This window comes from Gymnoscopelus braueri, assembly GCF_963280865.1.
Source record: "Gymnoscopelus braueri genome assembly, chromosome: 24".
Classification (NCBI taxonomy): Eukaryota; Metazoa; Chordata; class Actinopteri; order Myctophiformes; family Myctophidae; genus Gymnoscopelus; species Gymnoscopelus braueri.
Window position 1 is genome coordinate 26,579,548 of NC_137626.1, and position 22,874 is coordinate 26,602,421.

The window sequence follows — 22,874 nt, forward strand, 5'->3', positions numbered from 1 at the left end:
GACAGATGCTGTAATGCACAATCCATCGCCAGTAAATGTAAATGAACATAAATCACGTATGAGTGCATATGGACAGACAGTGGCTATGATATATATGTGTATATGTACGGATAATATATACAGTTCAGTCTATTAACAGTGAATATAATGAGTAAATATACAATCTATCAACAACAGTGGTATCCATCCGTCATGGTTGTGTAGAGTACATTCCAGTAGTCTGTGTGCAAACGTGCCAGAGTTCAAGCAGGACTCATTAATCTAATAACAGAACATGCAGGGGCTTGGTTGTGGATTTGTGTGCGTGCACCTATGTGTGTGTGTGTGTGTGTGTGTGTGTTTATAATTTGATTGGTGTGGAAGGGAAGCTTATGGGTGAAAAGTGTGTGCATTCATGTGTGTGTGGTCTGTGGTGCGTGCGTGCGTGCGTGCGTGCGTGCGTGCGTGCGTGCGTGCGTGCGTGCGTGCGTGCGTGCGTGCGTGCGTGCGTGCGTGCGTGCGTGCGTGCGTGCGTGCGTGCGTGCGTGCGTGTGTGCGTGCGTGCCTCTGTGTGTGTGTGCATGCCTGTGTGTGTGTGTATATACACAGAGTAGATGGGTGTGGCAGGTAAGTTTGTGTTTGTTTGTTTGTGTGCGTGCGTGCGTGCGTGCGTGCGTGCGTGCGTGCGTGCGTGCGTGCGTGCGTGCGTGCGTGCGTGCGTGCGTGCGTGCGTGCGTGCGTGCGTGCGTGCGTGCGTGCGTGCGTGCGTGCGTGCGTGCGTGCGAGGGAGAGAGGGAGACAGAGAGAGAGAGGGAGACAGAGAGAGAGAGAGGGAGACAGAGAGAGAGAGAGCTGCAGTGTAAGCTGGAGGGTATACCAATTAAAACACATGCCTGATCTTGAGTAGTTAATTATTTCCCCATCATGCCTTGACAATGCTCATTGTATTGTATCGAGACCGAACTCAAATTAAACACAAATCATAGGCTCTGATCTGAACTCCATTTGGACCAAGTTGCACAATCTATCTCTGTGTATGCAGTCACTGAACACAATTAACATTGTGAGCTTGTCGATCGGCTATTTTCAGCAAAAGCTTTCCGCACAATAACAGAAAACAGAAAAGACACTCGCATAGAGCCCTGAGGGACTGCGCTCAACCATATGGGGGTTAAGTGGTTAAGACAAGCCATAGTCCAGCGTTTCGTCTGTTTTGGATCAGGGCCCACTTTTGTACTTTTTTTCATATTATATTATGACAACAATCGCAGTGTTTTGCCAATTATTTGGGGTCCCTCTTGCAACATCGTTGATTCGTCATGGCTGGGAATCACTGCCACAGTCATAATTCCTCACTCTAGTTACAGCACAACAAGCTTATAAATCTCAATACATTAAACTGTCTTGTTTTGTTCCGTGCCATTTGCAGAAAACACCCGTTGCCTTGTATCAGCACTGCCAGGCCATTGCAATCCATCTAACCTCATAGCCCGAGTTATATACTTTGTTGCGCGTGGGTGTTGCGCACCGAAAAATGCAGATCTACAAGCTCACAAGGCGATGTGCTTCAACACGTTGGTAAGTATAAATCATGCTTATCAGCCGTCTGGCACCAGACCAGTTTGTCCCCTTGCCCAGCACAGCCCAAACATCCTTGACATCACATGGACGTGCCAATAAAACAGAAGCCATTTAACGGCGCTCTTCCCGTCACTGTGCAAATTGATTAGCTTGTAATAGGCCGCTTGCTGCCCAGGCTGCTATCTGACCAGTGGATGCCGGAATGCGAGTGTCTGCCAGGCTGCCTAACATTAGCCTATTGTTTTCCAATCACATTCTGACAAGGCCGATAGAGACAGTATTGTTGCTGAGTCTTGTGGTTTTTGACCCCATCGTCGTCATCTAATCTAATCAGCATTTGGGGGAGGCGGGCGGCTGCGCTGATATTTGTGTCGTCAAGTCGTTGAAATGGTTTGTATCCATTCTTTTTTATTCAATTCTTTTGATCTTTTTGACCCTTTTCTCCCAATTTAGACATTTTGTCAATTCCCAGTTCCCCTTATAATAGACTCTTGCTGTTGCTGGTGCAGCAGAGATCGCCCTCCCCGCCTTCCCTCCCACGAACACAGCCAATTGGAACGCCCGACCAGGCCGGAGGCACCATGGAGCATTCTAAACCCCTGGTGTCTGAAGTTGTGAGAAGGAACTTAGCCACCACCCCAAGTGCCAACTTCACTTTCTTTTCAAGCGAAATCAATGTTATATTGATACACATGGAAGAGAACAAAAGATGTCAACAGATAAACACAGGACAAGTCCATTTAAGAACAAGAAAGGCAATCAACTGCCTACTGCCTTCTTTCATCTATGCACCATTTTAGAACCTTTGGGCTTTTAGAGTTCCTCAGAGCTATTTGACCTCTCCTCTGTAGTAAAATGTCAACAAACCATTACTCCTGGCATTAACAAAAACCACTCAGCCTCAAAGTGAATGTCCTTCTGATGCTATCGAGTAACTTTTTTTATGTTGGTTTACATTCTTTAAACCTGTATGTTTAAAGCTGCAATCCCAAACTTATTTTAATGGTAGAGCAAGGTTGCGGTCTATTCCTCCATTGAGAACTTTATACTCTGGTGTCAGGTACGCAGGCCGGCTTGCACAGGCTTTAGGGGCTGCAGCCTGGGGCACCAAGCTTGAGGGGGGCACCAAACGGCTGGCAAAAAGAGAAAAAAAAAACTATTGTAAGTACAGTTACAGCACCAATATACTGTCCGGGGCTGCTGAAATAGTGCTAAATCGATTCCGAAATGCATCAGCCGCACTGAGGGAGTGAACATTTTCAGCAGCACCCCCTGCCCCCCCCCCCCCCCCCCTCTTACGAAATTCGGTCACAGGGGTCACCGAACCGGGTTCAAGTCCCGAGCACCACAAAGGGTTAATCTGGCCCTGCAGGGTAGGACACCTGGTTGACAAGTAAAGTACTGCCTGAGGCTCATAAGGCCAACATATCCCCATGCCAAGTGGGGATTGCCTCTGGAGACTGGGTTTCCAGACCTTGGATAATACACAAAAGTTATCGATTGCAGCTTTTAATTATGACATCAATTTAGCTGCTCCACTGGACAGCTAAAGTGATGTGTACACTAAAGGTATTATGCAACCAATGAGTCCTTCCCAAAAGCTACACCGCTTAAGATAAATGAAGGTATTAGTAGCCAAAAGCAAAGAGCTTTTAATTGATCTGTCACAACTCACTGGTGTCTGTCAAGGGGTGTCATAACTTCCCACATTGATTTACGCAAGGATCAATCAGCTTGTTTGGCTCATTGGCTTAATTGGCTCATTCTGAGGAGGTCTAGAGAGAGACACTATTTGTCTTTTTCATGAAGCTGGAGCTCTTAACACAGAGGAATTATAGTATACAGACATGTATAATATTATACCTGCTAGCTGCTACAGACATGTCAACACTGAACATTGTAGTTGCTGTGGGAGCCGCCTCATTGATAAACATAGTGTCGTGTATCTTTTTTGGGCATGTCATTATCAGCCAAAAGGTAGAAAGGTTGAAAACATTTTTTAACACATTTTTAAAAGGTGACTTTAAAAAATATATATATAGCAGATCTACAAGCTCTGCTCATTGCGATGCATTATGAGCTTGTAGATCAGCTAAGTATGGGGCTTAAGTGGTTAACACAGAGACAGAGAGAGAGAGAGAGAGAGAGAGAGAGAGAGAGAGAGAGAGAGATCCCTGCAGGGAGTTTGTTGTGAAAGAGGGAGCGAGGGTGGAGGAGAGCTTCAGGGGTGTAACTTCAACATCTGACCTCCCGTATAGGAGGAGAGGAGGAGGAGATGTGGAGGAGAGGAGGATTCTTTTTTTTTATTTTGTTTTTTTCTCTGTACCCCCCTCACAACATCCCATCCCACAGATAGTCTGTCTGTCTGTCTGTCTGTCTGTCTCTCAGTCTCCCTCCTCCTCCTCCGTCTCCCTTTCTTAAATGTAACCCCCCTCTGTATTTTGCCTCCAGATTTCTCGTAAGAGAGGAGTTCCTAACGTTGGGAGCAAGCCCATGCCTGTCCTCTCTGCACTCCCATTTAATGAAATGACAACAAGAGGGAGATTACCTCGTCTTCTGTGCGAATAGTAGGAGACCGCTCTACAGGCTCATGTTTCACGTTACAGACGCTCATCTCTAGATTCTAATTTTGCATTCTGTGTGTTGGTTTAAAGTCTTGGTAAAGACTCATGAGCTCTCTTGAAAATTGCTTGTGCGAGAATTTGTGACCCTGATTTATTGTTTAATATTTGCATGCATAGTACAGCACATGGATCTGTGAATGTGTTTGTGCATGGTCACACGCACCCGCCTGATGCATGTGAGTACACGTCTGTCCGTGCATGTCCAAGTGTGTTTGTTGACATGCATCTCTACACACGCATTCTGCGCATACTGCTGTGTGAATGCATTCTCTTTCCTGCACAGACAGGTAGGTCTTTAAAACCCCTTCGGAGGATAACCATCTGTGTTTTTCTTTTCCTATTCCTTGCTATCCTGTCCTTCATCTCTTTTCTTCACGTTAGAAACAGGCCCCAGCAGAGTCCCAAAACGCAGCCAGGGTGCTGCAGGGTCGTCCTCAGATGTCTGACATTCCCCCTCTCCCACTTCGTAACTCCCTCCCCTCCTCTCGGAGAAGTCTGAACTCCTTCGGAATGCTGCATTGTGTAACCGCTGGAGATACAAACCCTCCCTTTTCTCATAAGCCAGTCCAAACATTTACATTAAAACGAGGGGAGTCTCGCAGTACGAGGCTGAACTCTGCGGCTTTCTGGTCTGGGACGCAGTTTATTGCACGCCGCTCGCAGCGGTTCCACAACAAATGACTTTGGTCGAGTACCATTTATTCCTGTTTCTCCGATGAGACGAGAAAACGGTGTGGCAAAGCGTTCTCGGAGAGTTGTTAAGTGTTGCATCGAGCTGTTAGTTCCACGTTGCGAAGAACATGCTGGAGCTTCTGCTACGTCTGAATTGCAAACGAAGGGCAATGAAACACATTCGTGTTTCAGCGTATGCGTGTGACGAAACCATGACGTCTGCTTCGCAATCAGACCATCCCACGAGATATTAACTTAAGCCATTTGAATGTGCGACACACCAAGTAAAGCCACGGAGATCTCAAGAAAGCCTTGCATCAAGACACACATCTGTAAGGCAGTGGTTCTCAAAGTTGGGTCCTGGGACCCCTGGGGATCCTTCTGGGGGTTCCAGTGAGGGTCCCAAGCTATTGATAGTTAAGAACCAACTGGACCGTTAAGGCCGACGCATACTACACTTTTAGAACCAAAATAAAATCGGGTCGGGGACCCCTTACGGGTCCATTTGTGCACTCTCAGAGTTACGGAAGTCTGTGGCCATACCTAACTGGGGGCCATTGAAATTAAAACATTTGATAACCAGTGATATAAGGGATCTGGAACGGAGGGGCTGTGTTGTGCACTTATTGGCCCTCAAGAGGTGACGTCATGGATGTTGCGATGGGCCGCCTGGCGCTGGATCACCCCCTGGCGCTGTGCCTACGCTGAGGCCGTTGGGAGTGTGTGGAGTCCCTTTGGGGGGGGGGGGGGGGTGGATGAACAGTGGAACAAAAAGGGTTGTGGGCAGCATTTTGGAGCACGGCCCACGCTGCCAGGTGCCAGAGCAGGTCATGTGATGGGGGGTTTGGGTGGGTGCGGACAAAGGAGGCTGAGTCAGAGCCGAGCCCGGGCACGAGTCCAGCCGAACCCGTGGAGGGGTGGGGGGAGCTGGGGCCGAGGGAATGCAGGCACACGCCTGACCAAAAGCCTCTCTGTAAGGAAGGGGCGCCTCAACGGCCTAAAAGTGAAAAGACAGAGGGTCCGCAGCGCTGCGCTACCGCCTGGCGCGAAACGCTGAGAGGCGACGAGGCATCTGGAGCTCTATTCACCGCGGCAACGGTCGCCACCATTCTAGGCTTGCGAACGTTTTGTATAATTAGATGCTCGCCGGCTGTCCCACTTGTGGATTTACAGTGTTCTGCACAACCACAACACAGCGTTGAGGTGTGTGGAGTTGTAGGCCAGTGGTTCTCAAACATTTTCATGTAAAGGACCCCCATGTATTTGGCCAACGAGTGCCAGGGACCCCTTAATAGAAGATTAGTGTTTAAAGGAATTCTAAAGATTATTGAAACTTTTTCAAAAAAAGCCGATCTACAAGCTCATAGTACGTTGCATTGTGACACGTAGTGAGTTTGTAGATCAGCTATGTTTGAATATCCGAAGTAGAAAATAAGGTTAAATGGTTAAACTGCTCATGATGCTATATTAACAGATTTAGCTGGGGACCCCCTGGAACCCCTTCAAGGGCCCCGGGACCACTCTGTGAGAACCACTACTGGAGGCCATTTTATGCTTCTTTTGTGATGCATTGTGAGCTCATACATCTGCGGTGTACAACACCATCATCGTACAAATCAGGCATTACTTTCTTTTTCTAATATTAGAATATTTTGGCGTTTTATATGTAACATCCTGGATTTGAACCCCGGCCTCCCACGCAACACGGTACGCTAAAGCCTTATCCTCCAGCCTAAAGGAAAATCCCCCTTGGCCCGGGGGAGATATTAGGCACTTGGTCTCCATGCAAAGGCTCTGAGCCATTCTGCTGTAGGATTGAAAATCTAACATCTCAGCCCTTCTCGTTTACCTGCGGTTCAGCATGGCCCACTGGTGAATTTGTTCCGTAAAAACGTTGTCCAAAGCCACAAACAGCCGCCGTGCCCTCACACCTCTGTATTTCAAACAAAGCCAACCTTAGAGCGGCGCGCGCCGACCTTTGATATTTACACGGAGGAAACTTAGCAGAAAGGAGAACAGTACATTGTGACTGGGCCAAAGAATCTCCCCTGAAAAACAGGAAGAGCAATCAACTCCTTGACTTCCTCATGCAGAGACAAAAGTAGGACCCTGCTGGGGATTGTTTCACAGAGAGGAACTCGGAGAGGCCTTTCGCAGCACAAACGTTTTGTTTTCAGAATCCTCTGAACATTTTTATTGCCATGCGACAAAGTTGCAAAGAATTGTGTCACAAGCACAGTAGGCCTTTACAGACATAAACGGAGGCACGGTATGGACAGGACAGTCAATTCCCTGCATCTGCACAGTTCATCCTGGCAATGCACATGTGGTTTATAAAAAGCAAATAAGGTTTTCAAAGCACTTTGTATGAATTATGTCATGAATTGATGAACTGATGCTTTTCTTTGACACCACACACACACACACAGCACATAAACACACTCAAACACTGCACACACTCAGTAGAACATACAGAACAGTCACATGCACACCACACCCTCTATGCAGCTCCCATAATACTGAATAGGTATAATTACATCAGGTCTCAGTATCTTTCCTGATTGCATATTGACCTGAATTATCAACACACCCACGCACACACACCCACGCACGCACGCACGCACGCACGCACACACACACACACACACACACACACACACACACACACACACACACACACACACACACACACACACACACACACACACACACACACACACACACACACACACACACACACACACACACACACACACACACACACACACACAAAGACTCTCCGTCTTTATCAGGAAATGTTTGACCTTAATAATCTTCATGGTTGCAAAATCTAGCACCGCAAAACATTAAGTATTTTACTACATACAGATAAACATGTACTGTACGGTAGATCTATGCTGTACTTCAGGTGAGTTCAGTAAGTAAAGGCTGAATTAAAGTGGTGTATCGTCTGTGTCTCTCAGAAACCTTGTATCTCCATTTTTTTAATAAGTAAATGTTTTTAAATAAACAGGGGGGGGGGGGGTTGAAAAATGACAGTCCCCTCACACATTAGAAGGACAATATCGGTTACCAGAATCAGGAGTGTGTGTGTGTGTGTGTGTGTGTGTGTGTGTGTGTGTGTGTGTGTGTGTGTGTGTGTGTGTGTGTGTTTTCAATGTGTCTAACATTGACCATGGTTAGCACTGAGTTTGAAGGTCAATGGGAGGGTGATCAAATGAAGCAACTTAAAGACTGTCTGGGGTGCACACAAAAGTCTGGGTAGATGTTAAGATGGACCCAGGAGTGTTTTGAAATAGCTCTTTAAATGGTTTATGTTCAAGATTGAGAGGAGCTGACGCGCGACTAACCCAATTGCAATTTTGGGGCATTTAGCAGACACGTTTATACAGAGCAACCCATGATGTTGTGGTTAAAGTGGTCTGCAGGTAAAGTAGCCATTAAACCACTTAAACTCTATAATTCGTTGTACATAAACTAGAGACATTGGGCCTCATTCACTAAGCTCATTTACGTCCATATTTTGTACTTATCGGCATTTACGCAAATTCCCACGTTAAGAGTCTGATTCATCAATCTTCTTTTGTCCGTGAATTTTGACGGATGGCCGCTCTTTCTCACGTCTGCTCGTAGGCAGACTTACATGGGACCAAGCTTGCGTATGTCATTAGAATGCCTTATTCTTCATGCAAAATCAATTTCAATCGTGCCAAACCAAATTTGTCAGACACATATAAAATAAAAATAAATATGTCAAACAATCTATTACTTGGATGCATAATTATAGACATGACGCAAATTCAACCGCTTTTTATTGTCTCCGCCAGGCCGAAAGGCATGGCGAGAGAGTATGTTTTACCCCCTGTCCGTCCGTCCGTCCGTGTGTCCGTCCGTCCGTCCGTCCTGTCCGTCCGTTAGCAGCTAATCTCTGGCACCGTTGGCCCGGCCGCTGCGAAACTGTGCACATCACTCCATGGATGCCAATTCAGAACCTCTGGGCCAAATGTTTCAGATTGTCCGGTTATAGCGCCACCAGGAGCGTCACACAAATCGGTACACAGTATCTCTATAGTCATGTGATCAACACAGATTTATCCGATTTCCCATATTCCAACCTGATTCTCTAAGATTGGCTTCCAAAGTTTGCAGGATTGGTCCGTTTTGAACAAAATGCCTCAAATCATGAATGCAGCTTGCGATTTCCGTGAAATTTCACACGCACATTTCTATTAGGCCGAGGAAGAAATGCCACCCTTTTCACATTGGCCTGTTATTGCGCCACCAGCAGGTCTAATTTTGCAAAACATATTTTTGGAACAAAATGAAATTTCAAATTTCAAATCATGAATGCAGTGTCCAGTGAAAAGCCCTGGCTTGAACAAATGGCACCCTTTTCACATTGGCATATTATAGCGCCACCAGGAGGCCACAATAACGTACCTGACCTGGCGGAGAACTAGAAAAAGGAGCACTTTTTCTAGTTTATTTTCAGTTGACACATTTAGAGCTGAATTATTAGTTCCCTTGGCGTTCCATCGGATATTGACGGATTCCAGCATCATCTTTTTACCTCACTAAAGGTGAGTGAAAAATTGTTCAGTAGAAAGGGCTCATATAATATCCTTTCCAAGTTTTATTAGCCTTTGGACGTGAAGTTAAACTTACACACTCATTACACGTGAGAGTTGGCTATTTACTTTATTAACATTCAGAGAGCGGATCCAACGCGTGAGGGACTCACTTGCGGTGATCTACAAGTTGTCGAGTGGGTGTGTCCCGCCGCGTATATGTCGATTTTGAGGATTGATGACGTTTTTCGTCTGACGTTAGACGTTTCCGGTTGCCTTTTATGGTGTTAAATTGGGCGTGGATGATCTACACGCTCGTGACTTTCAGACAAAAAAGAGACACCTGTGATCCGCACATATCAAGGCTGTATTATCCCTTTTGTGAATCGCACGTCAGATTGTGCTTAGAGAAAATACACACCCCTTTAGTCAATTTATTTCCACACTATTTATGAGCAGCTTAGTGAATGAGGCCCAATATCTGATCTACAAGCTCACAAGGCGTAGATCTACTATTTTTGCCAAATGTTCACCTAGTTTCATAGAATGTTCATCCATTTCGACCTATTATGACATGGCCAGAATATGGATGCTAGGGTTCATGTGGTTAAATTGTGTACTTATGAGCCATGCTGGTAGGTGACCAGAGAGTGCGTTGTTGTCCACATGATCACACAGCACCTCCGGTTCAATAGCTGGACACCTGTGTCGCATGTCCTTCCCCTGTCTCTCTGCTCTCTGTTTCCTGTCTCCCTTCTATCCTATCTAAAATAAATGCAACCCCCCCCCCCCCCCCATAGAAAGTATTTCCACTTCCCATTTCAATTCCTTTCCACCATGTTGGGCGCTGGTCGGTGCATTGTGTTGAACTCTAGTAGCCATAATGAGAGAACACCAATGTTCTGTCCCTGCTGGATGGAACAATACTCCACTGTCTGAGACATGCATTCATGTTCAACAGTCAGCCACAATGACAGGAGAGGAGACACAGAGAGAGAGAAATAGAGATGCGGTGCGATAAGTAGATGGGGAGAGACAGAAAGGTATATAACAAACAAACAAACAAACAAACAGACAGACAGACAGACAGATATGGTACGTAAATAGACAGACAGACAGACAGACAGACAGACAGACAGACAGACAGACAGACAGACAGACAGACACTGCAGGCTTATAAGAGACAGACAGGCAGGCGGGCAGGCAGGCAGACAGGCAGACAGACAGACAGACAGACAGACAGACAGGCAGGCAGGCAGGCAGGCAGGCAGGCAGGCAGGCAGGCAGACAGACAGACAGACAGAGCAGGCTTATAAACAGGCAGGCGGGCAGACAGACAGACAGATATATACTGCAAGCAGATAGAGACAGACAGACAGACAGACAGACAGACAGACAGACAGACAGACAAGCAGGCAAGCAGACAGAGATTAGGGGAAGCAATAGAAACCAAACCCCAAACGGAGAGAATGACTACACGTGATTTAAGCCACGTATCTCCCGCTCGTCTGTTGCTATGGAGACAGTGTGGAGACGGCCACCTTGTCACACAGAAGGGACGGCACACCGCTGCTCTAATATAATATAAATAAATATATCTGTATATACAGCAGCACATATTCCAAAGGACTGAGCCCAGCCGAAGACGTGCTGCATGCCTTATACAAACTTCATCCTGCCTTTTCGGTCTCAATGCCATGACACACAATCCTTGAGTGATGATCCACACTGTTGAAAGTGAGACTTAACATCCTTTGGGAGAAAAAAAGGCAATTTTTATCTGTCTTTCTATTTGTGCCGGCCAGTGTATCAGTAGCTATTTTCCTCTAGTTGCGTGGGTGTAATTGCTATCTTCTAAGGCTTGGAATCTAAGCTTGTGAAATTGTGCAGAACAACCCTATATATATTCTTGGAATAAAGTATATTGCAAACAAAAACACTGAACCTGCGATATTCCACAAAAAAGCACCACAAAGTGAGCGCTGACATAATGTTAGAGGAAGTGAAGTCTTCTGTTCTTTTTTTGGGTGCAGAGCAGGCAACACAAAAGGCCTCATTCATCTGTGTAGGAGGGGGACAGAAGAACAGAGCGCAGGGCAGCCATGCTGGGACATTGAGCTTGTTGCTGTGAACGGAGGAAGTATAAATGTAAAACACTTGGCTATAGACAGGGCAGCTGCCCAGTCCTCCAAACGTAGTAAAACAAAAAAGAATTTAAAAGAAAAACTTGAGGCCCACAAAACGTTCTGCCAGTCTGAGTTTTACTTCTCGCTCAATGTTATTGATTAAAAACCCTGAAAATATTAACTCTGTACGTGTCAAGGCTTTCTGCTCTCTCAAACAATGACAACTGCTTTCAACTAAATTACTTTTACTTGGCTTACTTATTTCACTTCCATCACATCATCTTAGTGGTAGAATGTGTGTTGTAATTATTTTATAATAACACATTACAAGTATTATAATCATCATATTGTAGCATTCATTCATTGTAGACTTTTAAGCACATGTTCTGGTATTCCCTGTTGAGTTAAATCAGTGTGTGTGTGTGTGTGTGTGTGTGTGTGTGTGTATGTGTGTATGTGTGTATGTGTGTGTGTGTGTGTGTGTGTGTGTGTGTGTGTGTGTGTGTGTGTGTGTCCTTGGGTGTTCTGACAGCCAAGGTTACCCATGTTTCAACAAGCCCAGGCCCAAGGATTTCAACTTGGCCACCATAAATCTTTCTTTTTCTTTTTAAAGCATTTTACTTTGGTGCATCGAGCTGACGCAGTAAAGTCAACTTTCGGTCAATTTGCATAGCCTACATTAATATAATTATAATAATTATAACATAATAAATAGCCTAGGTTTAGGACAAATATGTTTTCAGTAAAAACTAATCTCAAGAATTATCCTCACATTGGCGTATGTGCTGTTCTTCTCTAATATCACTTTTTTAATTCAAATTCCACTTGTTATTCTTTTAAATAGTGCTCACAGTAGAGTGACACACTGAGACAATGATTCCAATCACGATGCACACACAGTACAATCCTTAGTGTTAATTAAACTCAGAAGAGAGTACAAATGGAACCAAATCTTCCAATTGGTTCCATTAAAGGCAAACGATTTATTCTGATGTGGGGAGATCAATAACATAGTGTGGCAAAAGAAATACCCCATGTCTTCTGTGTATGTCACCGCAAAATGTCGATATTACGAAACGTTGCGACACAGATGAGGAGATCATTATTGATCTCCTCACATCATAACAATGGGATTTAGGGTGAAAATTGCCGACGTTTCCCTTTAACTCTGAGGATTTTACTGTGCACCTACCCAGCTGTGCCTAGGCTCTGGAATGTGGTTCACAAAGTCTGTCTACGTGCACACTTTCTCTTGAGCAAGCATGTGTATAATGTGTGTGTGTGTGTGTGTGTGTGTGTGTGTGTGTGTGTGTGTGTGTGTGTGTGTGTGTGTGTGTGTGTGTGTGTGCGAGCGTGCATGTGTGCACTGTGCAGGTGTGTCTACAAGTGTGTATACTGATTGTGCGTGTATGTATGAGTGCATGCCTGCATCTGTGGTTATGTCTACATTTGTACTGAATGGGTGTGCACGTGTGTATGCATGTTTATGATTTGCATTTGTACTCTATGTGTGCATGCATGCTGTATACTGTATGTGCATGCACATTCAGTTTCACGTGTGTGTGTGTGTATGTGTATGTGTATGTGTGTGTGTGTGTGTGTGTGTGTGTGTGTGTGTGTGTGTGTGTGTGTGTGTGTGTGTGTGTGTGAGAGAGAGAGAAAGGGAGAGAGAGAGAGAGAGAGAGAGAGAGAGAGAGAGAGAGAGAGAGAGAGGGAGGGAGGGAGAGGAAGAGAGGGACAGAGAGGGAGAGGGAGAAAATAAAAAATATATATTAAAATTCAAAAATAGCAAAAGTATCAGATCGACAAGCTAAATTTGTTATACTTTTTTGTGACACTGTAGAATGTATGATCAAGTAGGGCATTAATTTACGAAAAAATACAAAAGGTTAGAATATGGAGATAGGAAGTTTCTGCCTGACAGCAACAATACGTATGTACTGCAGGTGAGGTATGTATTAATAACAAGACGGTGTCTAATAACGGTGTGGCTTTGCTGTGCAATTTGTAGATAGAAAGTTACCAGGTGTTCCGTTTGGGAACAAAATCCTAACGTCGTGATATCATCAACATGATGTCACTGTTGCCCAATGATGGATTTGGGGAAATACAGACAGACCGGCAAAACCTTGTACACCCGACCCGTATATGGAGTTTTTGCCCAAATATGACTTCAGTCTTGCCCATGTTCCACATGGCTCCAGACTGGCTTTGATTATTTAAAACCTTTGCCTCGTTTACGATTAATTAACAATTATTTTCAAAATGAAAAATATCTAAAATAACTGATCTACAAGCTCACAATGCAACGCGCTGTGAGCTGTGAGCCACCATTGTACAATGAAATACAATACAAGGTAATAAAGTCTGAACAGCAGAAACCACGTGGAAACTGATTTTTGCAAATCAGATTTGAATCACATTAATTCTTGTTCAGACTGCATAAAACCAAGCCGACTCCAATCTGGATAAGAAATCATATTTGGGCTGGATTTAGGTTGCCAGTCTGTTTTGTTTGGTTCTGCATTCGTCTTTAATCCAAGTGTTGTGAGTTGACTTTGCCAATACTTTGAACTATCCAATTTCTAGAGCCCTCTGATGGAAAATGTAACAGCACATCAATATTACTGTATATTCTTACTCATATTCCCCCCTGGCTGTCCTGCTCTCATGTTCCTTGTAAAAACTTCAATCCATATAGAACAGGCTGCCATGATCGTTTCCACTAATGAGAGGAAAATCTGCCACTGTGCCTGCCTTTAAAACCTCTCTGTGATGTGTGTGTGTGTGTGTGTGTGTGTGTGTGTGTGTGTGTGTGTGTGTGTGTGTGTGTGTGTGTGTGTGTGTGTGTGTGTGTGTGTGTGTGTGTGTGTGCGCGTGCGCGCGCGACTTGTGTGATGCACGTCGTTTGTTGTAGTTTATTGTTGTGCATTGTGCACATTTTAATAATTGTGTGTGTGTGTGTGTGCATGCTTGCGTGTGTGGGTGTACATGTGTGCATGCTCAGGCCTGTGCAAGTGTGATTGCTTTTTTTAACGTATATGTGGGTATGTTCTAGTTGGTCACTGGTTGGTCACTGGTCAATATTTCAAAAAATTGATAATTTAATCCTCAAAAACATTAATTACTATTATGAGATAGTGCTGCAGTTTAATGCCAGCAATACTTTTTCATGACAGTTTTATTTAATTGCACATATCTCACATAAAGGTTAACTTGTCAGTTTGTGGCTTGTGTTACTATTAATAGACTTAATAATACACTGCATAGATTGAGACTTTTGACCTGCAATGTTTAAAGCAACATTTACATTAACTTTTCCCTGTCTTGTTCGTTTGCGTTTGGTCTGGTCCTGCTTGTAAAACGGCATTCTCTGTATAAAAGGTACCGTACAGATAAAGTTTACCACAAGCATTCCCAACTTAGTTAGAAAAATTGATGGCAGTGGCCCAACTTCCTGGTTGGCTGTGTTGTTTACTCTATTACGAGGCTGACCTTGGCCTTGTGTGAAGAGTGCTGTGCTGTTAGTTATGACCCACTACACAAACCTCGCTATCAGGAAATAAAAAATAGGTGGTGCCAGGCACCCCAAACCTCGCCCCCCCTTTTCAATGGGCAGAGTTATCGTTTACAAATACGTACTAGAAGGAACATTTTGTTCTTAGTTTGAAATAATGGGACTATATTTCTTGTACGTACGGTATATGTACAGTAGTAGTATGGCCAAAAAAAACTCTTTAGAGACTTTTACACATAATGTGCAATTTGGGTTGAAGTGTTTTCTGTGCTTTTTCCTCACTCATGGCACTTTATTGTGCAGAGATTGCCCTGGAGAACCTCTCTTCCTCTCTCTCTGAGACTCAAAGCTCTTAACACATGACTCATCTATCACACTCACTATGGCGGCAGCCTGATGTATGCATTTCAGGCAGCGATGAGGCACTGCACAATGGAGCCTTTCACCAGCTGTGTTTGAGCAACGCTGTCGGCCTCATGTCACATCGCCCTTATGATGTAACTCACGGAGGAGTCCTTTATTGTTCCCCTAAAGACAAAAATTAGATAAGGAGCAGGGGATAAGACGAGACATGCCCTGACTGCGCCATCTCGAACGCTACCTCCTTTGCTGTGGTGTGACAATGCTGTCGACCGCAAGGGTTAAAACAAGATGATGAGCTGTTAAGGATGGGAAAAGAACATGCTTTTTATGCAGCCCTCTTAAAAATCTTTGTACTAAATACCATTCCTTGTGGCAATGTCAGGAGACCAACAGAGAGAGAGAGAGAGAGAGAGAGGGGGGGGAGGGACTCGTAGAGACAGACAGATTTTGAAACAGAGAGATAGAGAGAGTGATTAACTTGCTGTTCTCGACTCCATCGTGATAAGGTTCAGAGTAAATGTTTTGCACCTCAGGTGAGAGGGAGCATTCATTCCTCGTTTCAATCTGAATTCAATAATGAGGTAAGCAAGAACACGAGGTGGACGCCCAATGGCTTCTTTTTATTCAGGACAAGAAGTGGAATTTTTATCAAATCACTCAATGCGGCATTCATGCACACCCAGCCCACATCTTGACTCATGAGATGCTCAAACTTGGACTGCCGTTGTGAAATTGGATCATCAATCAGCTCTGTTCAAAGCACTCGTGCACACACAGTGAATGGAAAAGGTGTCCATGGTAATTTTCTCATTCTTCTCTCGTTGTTCCAAGGAAAATATAGCAAGGAGGGGATAATGAGAGGTGGCCATGTGGCCAAACCAACTAGTATAATGGTCTGGACCTGTCTCCTCTAGTGGCTGAAAAAGTATATTGATCATGATAATAATTGTCCTGTATATTTCCACTTAATGTGTTTTACTGTAGCCAAGGCACTGACTGATCTATTGGGACTAGCATTTAGCAAGGACACTTCAGCAGGACATGTGGCTGAAGATGTTCACAGTAGAGGTTGCAGCAGCGAAACGCTGCAGGGAACTGTTACAATTTCGGCATTTCACAGACACAGTTATCTAGAGTGACTTACAAAAGCACAAGGTCGGAGTAAGTGCCATGAATATTTGTCAAACAAAAACAAGGCAAGTTGCCATGGGATAAAAGCACTAAGTGAACAAAGATATGCCATGTCAACAACTTAGGTGATGATCACGTGAAGTCTGAAGCGGTGAGGTTTCAGACTGTGGTCGTAGTCGAGTGAGTCTGTACTCTTGACCAAAGAAGGGAAGTTCTTCCACCGCTTGGAAGCAAGCAAGACATCTGTGACACGGAAGGTTTCTCAAATCACAACAAGACCATCCTTCTGCCATGATCCATGATCCGAGCCACCCGCAGGGCCCAAGCCAAGGCACATCCGACAGCCTCAAGTGTGCCAGATTGTCCACTCCACTGCACCATGCTACTTAATTAGGACTCAAACAAGGACATGGCATGTGTGAGCTTATTAATGGGGGAGGGGGGTGTAATTAAAACACATCTCCCTGGAATCATCAGCATGATTAACACTCTTAAGCAACATTATTATTATCTATCAGCTTTCGTGGACACCAGGTTTCACGTACAGACTCTGTAAACCATATTCACCTCAGCTTTTATTTTCTAAAACATTAATATTTACAGTATACGATGTATATTTATTTATCACATCCCCGGCCTTTATTTTCCCTGGGTGAGGGGGTGATAAAGGGGCTGTGAGGGTGATACAATACCCGCAATAAACATGGACGAAATTCAGCCGCCAAACATGGTTGCTGCAGATGATGTGATCTAGAGTTAATCCTGGCACAAAGAAACCAAAACGCAGAGTGGAAAACAGCGACATTTGACGTGCACAGAATGCATGTGTACCGAGTGTGCCAGTAGCACCTGCCGTGTTCTTAGCCAACTCCCTCCACCACTGTTGAAGAATCCCAGCGGGACTAACATTTGGTTTGCCGGGGTAGTTCCTCGTTGACAATAATGTTAATCTATTTATTCAATTAAAGTGATGATCAAATGCTAGCTTCAGGCGCCAGTAGAACTGGCAGTCTGTGTCAGCAGTGCCGAGTTTTCTTATACTGTAGTAGCCTGGTTGTTTATTTTTAACGATGACACTAAACATCTCAATTTACTTTTACACAGTTCTGCTACTCATGGGGACTGTTTTTATCCCTGGTGGATTTACGTGCTGGGACCACTAATGTTTACAAGAACATCTGATTGTGTTGGCTCAGCCAACAATGGCTGTCGGAAAGCGGCCCACTTTACCGGAGGAAATGAGACGGCATTGGGGAAGCAGATTGGAGGTGATGTGATAGATGAAGAAAAGGCTATATAAACCGTATCTTTCTTTTCACGGCATAGGCGAGAGGACAGAGGGAATATTGTGAAAGCAGTCCTATGTGATATACGGAGACATGGCTGCAGGGGGTTAGACACGATACAAACACCACCATGGAGGACTTGCAGACAGTGTGGTTGGATAGGATGCGCTGCCAAAAAGCGAGGCAAAGGCGTTGCTGTATTTGTCCACTACAGAGTCTGTATAGCCTTGACGTCAAACTTTTGGCCTTCATGCATATTATTTATCATGCGAATTCTCACATGTTTTTGTTGTGGTTGCATGTATCATCCCATTCTCACCCAAAACTCAGGTGGTCAGGTTAAGCTGTCCTTTCGCGTACCCTGCTGACGACGAGGGAAGGATCAGAATAGATTCCAACCCAATGGTACGCATGTCGGATGGCACCACTCGGCAGAAGTGGACATGAGCCCTGTGAGGCATGCCTGACCCAAGTGTCAGTTGAGCGAGTGACCTTGCACTCGTTAATTACATAAGGCTGTGTGTGATAGACAAAGATCACCAGGCATTCGTCATTGCCCTCGTTATCATTTGTTATTATTGTTAACCTTGATAACCTTGGGCAATGGCGAATGCCCGGGTGATAATCTATTCTACAATATATAGGAAACATCTAAATGAGTGATGGCAGCGTTCTTGCAGTCTTGCAAGTCAGACCTTTGTCTATCGCATTGAAAGCGAAAGTGAGGGGAGCTGTTGTCTACACAGTATCTCTAAGGAAGGGGAAGAGGCAGCGAGTGGCCCACATCACATCTCTGCCTGCGGTGACGGAAGAAACGGCTCATCTGTGGCGAGGCAGCCTCAGCCCCCCCCCCCCTATTCGCTCGGTGGAAATGTCAGGGCTGTCGCTTTCTATAAGCCCTGGGGAGAGAGAGCAGGAGAGACCACTGAGTGCTACACCTCATGTCACCTCCCCTCCTCCTCTCGCGGGGAGACGCGCAGACTCTCAAGGTGACTCGCACGAGCTCGAACGCGACACACAGGGCTTCTTCTGTGTCATACTGTAGCATGTTCATAAGGTCATGTGGATCCTCATACATACAGCCAGACGCACACCCACACAAACACATATGCAGTGACAGATGCAAATGCTGTATGTATACATAGTGAAACCCACGGAGCTGATGCATGCAGACAGTGTGCTGTGCACACACTTGCAAACATGCAAGCCACCAATGTTTCATGCTCACTCTGTCAACAACTCAATGAGTCGATATTTTCTGCGAGTGCGGGCGAGGGACCACCTCATCAAGCCAAAACGAGTCGATGGGTGCCATGGTCCGAGCACGCTTGGCCTCTGCTTTGCTGTGCATGCAGGGCCATTGATTCTGTCTGCCACTTTGGCTAATGCTTTACAAGCGATGGGAGGATGGTCGACACCATTTAGACGCCATTGATCCATCCGGGCCCCACCTGGGGCCAGCCTAATAGAGCCACGTCTAGGATAATCAACCGCAGTTATGGACAGACAGGGTAGGCCGATGCAAGGATGAACACCAGGCACTGTAATGCAGTGCCACGCCCATTTGCTGTTCAGGAGTTCCCAAAACAAATGCAACTGGGTTTATAAATAAGCCCTACAGTATATACTTCATTGTACAACGAATAGCTAAAATAGTCTACAATAATCTACAAGCTTACAATGCATTGCATGCCAGCATGCTGTGAGCTTGTATTTTTTGTGTGTGACATTTTTGTAAAGACATAGAAGATCTTGTTCACTCAAAATAGGGACACCAAATTGAAAGTGGTTAAAATATGTATTTTCAGTACTGAAAACAACATTAAAGCACTTGTTTGGGTGGGCTTGGTTGAAGCAGCACATATTGTATGACGATCTGAGAGTCTCAAAGGACTTAGGTGTAGGTATAAGGTTACGTAATGATGTTATATCCTGGCTATGAGATCATGCAAACATGACCCTCATTCAACCCACATAGAAACACATACCTCATACTGTATGCGTGTCATAGCCCTGCTAAGGAGGCCATATAGCCATATGTTCATGAGAGAGATGTACGGTAAAGCTCCACCACACATCCTTGGAGGTTAACCTTCCCAGTTAGCGTTCTGTCAGCATTACTGTTACTTGTTTTTAAATGTCTGCATTCTGTTGACAGCAGAGGCAGGCTGTGAATGAGACTCAACAAGATGATCATTTTAAACAAACAGATAGAAATAGAAAATATAAATGAGATGTCTTATTACAAAATTGATGCACTCACAATAGGTCTTTTGTTGCGGAGGGAGGGGGGGGGATATAATGAAAGGCAATTATTCTCTTTGTTTGAATTTATGCCAACAGTCATAGCTGAATTACCCCATAAGCCCAGACATGATGTTATCTGTGAGATTAATAAAGATAATAGCCAGGTGATAAAAATGACTCACTGCCACAGACCGGCACAACTTGCTTCATTAGAAACACCATGTACAGCTCCGGGCGGGCAGTTGCCATGGAAATGCCAGTGAGACCCACTGTTTTTCCTCCACCGGCAAGTGTTACAGAGATAACTGCCTCCGACATGTCTGTGGAAACGCAACTAGCCCTGTCAATGAAAAACTGCAATGCCCGAGTGTTCGATAGCTCTTTTAGACAGCCTAAACAGGCTGCAGTGCAGAAACGTGGCTCACCCCTTATGTCTGTCTGTCTGTCTTGCTGGCTGGCTGGCTGGCTGGCACTATGCTCCAATGACAAACCACCCCACCCTCCTACCCCCGATCCATCATCCAGCCCCAAGTGCATCAGGGGCATTAGAGCAATGACCCACAAATCCCCCTGTGCAACAGCCTGTGAAAAGCTCTTGGGGTCTGTCTGTGGCCATCAGTCAATCCTACATTAATCAGGCCAATGAGTTTCAGACCATGTTCTTAGATTTGATACGGCAGGAAAGACTCTTGAGCAGGTGTGAAAATACACACGAGAGAGAAGGAGAGACGTAGAACCGAGACTGTTCGTCTTCTGGTTCAACACATCCAGCAATTAACAAGAATAACGTTCCTGTCTTGTCTCCACTTGCCCTCATCTGTGCATCTGCAATGGTACGGAAGAGTTCCTTTTGCGTTCCTGTCGATGAGCTATCTTACCAGGAAACAGCAGGATTTGAAAATAACTGCATCTCACACACTTTGATCTAGTATTCTGTTTCTGCACTGCGAATTGAAACCGGTGATAGCTGACACACATTTGAATACAACACAGATATGCATTCGACATCACTAGAGCTATTAGCTATCAGCAACCAAACTGCCACGCGAAAACTTTTTCCCTGTCAGACAGTAAACATTGGGATTAGATCCAGTCACAATAAGCCCCGCTATGGCCAGGGCCTGGCCGGGTTGTGAAACACCTCCAGGCAGGTTCAGCCACATTGTGAAAAGGCGTCCAGTGCAGCCATGCTCCGGACGGGCGTGGCCAGATTCTAAAGACAGCAAAGAAGCTGGCTTGGTGCCAGACAGGCGGTGGCGGCACAGCTAAAATCCCTGTCCCGACGGAGGCGAGGCATCGGCGGCAGTCGGAGTGCGTATACTGTAACTCGGGGAGGCATTTGGTGTCTGTGCCCAAGAGGGTAACAAATGTCCACCCAGCAGCCAACCAGGAAGTGACTCAGCAGCAGCTGTTGTTGCCATGGGTTACCGAGGCACCCATAGGGCCCCTGGCGGCCTCGTGATTCGACTGACCCGGGAGCGTGGGGGCCCCGCCCCCATCTGCCCTCGCCCCGGGACCCTCCTCCGCTGTCTCACACACCCTCACAAACAATGAGAGGGGCCTGCCACATCGCGCAGCCACACACTGCATTAGACATGTCCAGTGCACTTTAAGTAACACGTTTACTGTACAGTAGAGAGAGAGAGAGAGAGAGAGAAAGAGAGAGTGAGAGAGATAGTAAGAGAGGGTAATATAGAGGGAGAGAGGGAGGGAGGGATGGGTTGTTGTTAATCCTCTCTGGGCTGATGTCATAGTAGCCATGTGAAAAACATACGGTGTGTAAGCAAATACGCAAATACACACACACACACACACACACACACACACACACACACACTAACCTCCCATTAACCCTACCGTAACCCCATTGAACTCGTGCACGGTGCACCAGCACACACAGATTAATGCCTTATTAACAGCAACTGTCTTAACACCAATCCACTTACATGTAGGTACAACCCACTGTGAAGGAATGGATAACCTGCAGTGTGTCTTTGATACGGGTCGTTCCTCCTCTAGAAGCACTGTCTCTGAACCAGACACACTCCTTTGTCGTTACATTTATCCATCACAAGTAGTAACCAGTCTATGAGATGCCTTTTCACGCACCAGTTAAAAGCATTTTATGTGCTGTTATGTAATCTGGCTGCTCTAGTGACTGCATTTGCCCCCGAGCGAGGGATCAGTAATAAATCTTGTCACATTGGTATCAGGGCACTGCATGTGGAACAGTCTTGACTCGTTTGTTTTTTTCAGAATGTTGAATGTGGATTTTTCCACATGTCCAGACTTCTCTTGGCATTGCAACCCCTTTAGCGTTTCATCCATCACAGCGGTATGGCCACCATACACCAGTATGACCACCCTACACCAGTGTAGAGTAACCACTTCAAATCCTATACACGTAATTTGTTGCATCACAAGGCATTGTGAGCTTGTAGTTAAAAGAGAATACATTTTGCCCAAAATAGGGACACCAGGGTTAATGTGGTTTTATATATAGCATGGATGTTTGCACTAAATCAGCACAATTACAACTGAATTTCTTTCACAGATAAAGGTTCTTATATAGATATACATGGATGTGTTGCATATTCCACTGAATGGTCAATGTCAGTATTGTTATGTTAATACCATTAGGGCTTTTCAGGCGAGGGCTAATTTAAGATGAAGTCTGTAAATCTCCCACTGAGAATACACCGTTCTGTACAGTAGGTCAGGATGCACTCTGTGCTATAAGCCCTGCACACTAGCATAGACACGGAAAAGGTTTCAGGCAG